The sequence below is a fragment of the Cupressus sempervirens genome, chromosome 4 (assembly GCF_028749045.1).
Source record: "Cupressus sempervirens isolate cs-2001-9-10 chromosome 4, ASM2874904v1, whole genome shotgun sequence".
Taxonomy (NCBI): Eukaryota; Viridiplantae; Streptophyta; class Pinopsida; order Cupressales; family Cupressaceae; genus Cupressus; species Cupressus sempervirens.
In genome coordinates, this window is record NC_143121.1 from 217,603,901 (window position 1) to 217,608,169 (window position 4,269).

The following is a 4,269-nucleotide window of genomic DNA, read 5'->3' on the forward strand; positions in this document are numbered from 1 at the left end:
TGTTATATTGTGATGCATGTTTTCTTTCAAGGTTGTTTAATGTTTAATTGCATGCATGATAATTTAGTTATATGTCATTAAATATTTGAAGAAAAAGTTGTATAGGACATCATTGGACCTTGGATAACTGATTCACCCCCTCCTCTTAGTTATTCTAAAAGAATTTCACACTAACAGGATCAAATGAGTTGCACTCTTTTAGAAGCTTTGATGTAGGTTCGTGGAGTATTCCCACATGAAAAATGGCATGCTTTTATTCATCATATATATGTAGAGGAAAATTAGGATGAGTGTGAGTTGACTGAATGGGTGGACAAATGGGATATAAAAGTTTTGGACCCAATTGACACCTATCATCCTTGAAAAGCACTAAAAATGGTAGAAATGGATTCATCCATTGACTTTGACCACTTGTTTGATCTAGTACAACCTGGTAATGTGTGTGTGTGTGTATCTATAAATTCAATATGTAACTTTATAACCTTTCCCTAAGTATTTGCTGAATTAATGACCACATTATGTACATTTATCACTATAGGCTATGTCTTTGTTGTTATTGCACCCGAAGAAAATGAAGAAGGGACATATTATTATTTGTGTCATTGTGTGTAGGCCAATTTTTTTGGATCACTCAGTTATAGATGGTGAAGGTTTAGAGTACCATATAGGTGTGGTGGTTGTAATCGATACATGGATTAGATGATATTCTATGAACCCTAACTTGTGTTTATTCAAGGATTGAAAAATAGATAGGAAGATTCGTCATTATATCAACCTTGTTTTCATGTCAAATTTCCACTTGATAAAATATTGAGGAAAACCACATAATAAGACTCTTTGGAAGGTTCGTGAGTCAAACCACAAGGCAATACTTGAGACATTAAAATGTAGAGTAGATCTAACTAGTTCATTAGATTAAATATAATTACAAAATTATTTGATGTAACATTTATATACTTGAGAGTGCATAACTAGATAGCCTCAAACGGGCTTCTCCCCATATAACCAAACCAACAGACTTACAAACTCTCAACCTTTCCAACTTGGCTAAAACTAGTCTCAATCCTCCAATTGATGAGATAAAAAAGATAATCAAATTCTTCTAGAATCCAAAGGAAAACAACCAAACTCGCCCAACTTATGGATTTAGGATCTAATTCCCTTTCCTTCATTGAGCAACACAGTCCTAACTAGCCAAATTAGGCTTGGTTTACAAAGAAACATAGGTAAAATGGTTTCAAAGTAAAACACCAATGCTTAGGAATGACTAACAACCTTATTCCAACTTGTTCCCAAATAATCAACCATCCAATTGGTCTCCTGCTCCTATCATACTCCAAACAACATGTCCAAAAGGTCAAATCCTCTTAGGTACTTGACCTAGGGTTGGTTAGGAAAAATAGCAATAAATCTTGCCTAGTCTTGAAGCTTTGGAATCATGGAGGGCACCCAACTAACTACCATTTCCCAAGAGGCCATGAGAAACCATTTATAGAAATCACAGTTATGGGTCCATTCTTGGAATTCCCTCAAAACTGTTGTCCTACAAACTCACCTGCACTAAAACTTGAATATATCAAGAAATAATCCACATAAAAAAATGAAACCAAAAACAAAAGAAAGGTAGATTTAGTATCTTGTTTAGAATCATTATATTAACCCTGCCATTATTTACTATATGAACAAAGTGCAAAAAACTAGTGAAAATTGCTTCAAAGTTGAAAAACCTTTATTGCAACTTCTCACAATCCGTACCATATGCCCTTTTTGACCTTAAAAATGAGATATTTATCAATAATATTCCTGTTCCAATGGTTAAAACTATTATTTGAATAGTTATAACTTATTTTCAACCAAGCCACATTTTTAAGCAACTTTTGCAACTTTACAAATTTGCAAATTTATACAAAAAGTCCAACTTTTGTAATTTTCACTATATTTCACATCTAGTACTTGGAGAAGGTTCCAAATTATTCAAAATCAATTGAAAACACCTAATCCTAGGATATCTTGACCAAAAACCCAAAAAAGACCCAATTTTGCCTAATTAGCAACTTTTGCTAATAACTTGCGCAAAGTGGCTTAGGCATACATGATGATGTCTTTTCTTTGCAACCATGGAATTTTTATCCAGGACTTTCTTATTCTAGCCTAATTAGGTGAAAATAAAAACATCAAATAAAACCCCACACTAGTTCCTTGGTTCTCTACACCATGTTGACTACTCAAATGTTCTTAAGCATGCTAAACAAAATTGACCTCGACAGTCATTAACTACCATAGCGCAATGAACTTCGATGGGGCATATCTCAGAGCTCAAGTAAGGCATAGATGCAATTCTAGGTGCTATATGATCATGTTTTCAACACCTACAATAACCTCTCTTTTTGGAGATTGGATTCCATTTTGATTTTGTGGCCCCATCTTGGGTAATGCTAAAACTTGTAGTGTTGGCTAGTATAAAGTCACCAACTAGTGAATCTCTCTAACCATTCATCATGAGACCTACCTGTCTACTCTATTATCTCTAAGTGGTCGAGTAAACCCTCGCCTCAAGTTCATCTCATATCATTGACCACTTGAACATTCTTGAGCATGCCCAATGGAATTGACCATGAGAGTCACTAAATATCATAGGGTAGCAAACTTTGATGGGCTATATCTTAGAGCTCATGTGAGGTACATATACAATGATGGGTTCTACAAGTTTGTGTTGTCAAAACTTACAATAATCTCTCTCTCTCTCTCTCTCTCTCTCTCTCTCTCTCTCTCTCTCTCTCTCTCTCTCTCTCTCTCTCTCTCCCCCTCTCTCTCTCTCTCTCTCTCTCTCTCTCTGAGGATATTGTATTCCATTTTGATTTTGCAGTCCCATCTCGAGTGATGCTGAAACTTGTTGTATTGGCTAGTACAAAGTTTCCAACTGGTGATTCTCTCTCACCTTTCATTGTGGAACCAAACTATTTACTTCATTAGCTCTAAGTGGCCAAGTAAATGCTAGTTCTAAGATCATCCCATCCTTTTGATTGCTCAAATGTTCTTAGGCATGCCAAATGAAATTAACCCTAAGAGTCACTAAATACCATAGGGCAATAACCTTTGATGGGACATATCTTGGAGCTCGTGTGAGGTATGGATGAAATTATGGGTCCCACATGATCATGTTGTCAACACCTACAATAACCTCTCTCTCTTTTACGATTGGATTTTGTTTCAATTTTTCAACCCCATCTTGGGTGATGCTAAAACTTGTACTATTGGCCAATACAAAGTTACCAACTGGTGAATCCCTCTAATCATTCATCATGGGACTAAACTATCTACTTCATTAGCTTTGAGTGGTCAAGTAAACCCTAGTCTTAAGCTTGCCCTATCCTATTGACCACTCAAATATTCTCAGGCATGTTGAATGAAATTGACCTTGAGAGTCACTAAATACCATAGGGTAGTAAAATTTGATAGGGAATATCTTAGAGCTCATGCAAGGTATGGATGCAATTTTGGGTGCCATAGGGTCATGTTGTTGACACCTACAATAACCTATCTCTCTTTGAGGATATCAAACTCTATTCTGATTTTGCAGCCCCATCTCGAGTGATGTTGAAAATTGTAGTGATGGCTCGTAAAAAGTTGCCAACTAGTGAATCTCTCTCACCATTTGTCGTGGAACCAAACTATCTACTCCATTAAATCTAAGTGTATGGGTAAAAACTAGTCTCAATCTTGTCTCATCTCGTTGGTTGCTCAAACATTCTTGGGTATGCCAAACAAAATTGACCCTAAGAGTCACTAAATACCATAGGGTAGCGATCTTTGATGAGCCATATCTTGGAGCCTGTGTAAGGTATAGATACAATTTTGGGTGCTACAGGATTATGTTGTTGACACCTACAATAACCTCTCTCTCTCTTTGGAGATTGGATTTTATTTTGATTTTGTGGCCCTATCTCAGGTGATGCTAAAAGTTGTAGTATTAGCTAGTACAAAGTCACCAACTAGTAAATCTCTCTAACCATTTGTCGTGGGACCAAATTGTCTACTTTGTTAGCTTCTAGTGGCTAAGTAAGCCCTATTCCCAAGCTTGTCTCATCCAATTAACTGCTCAAATGTTCTCGGGCACACCAAGCCAAATTGACCCTAAGAGTTACTAAATGCCATAGGGCAATGAACATTGATAGGGCCTATCTTGGAGCTCGTGCAAGGTACGGATGCAATGTCAACTATTAAAAAGTCATGTTGTTGACACCTTCTAATAAACTCTCTCTTTTAGGA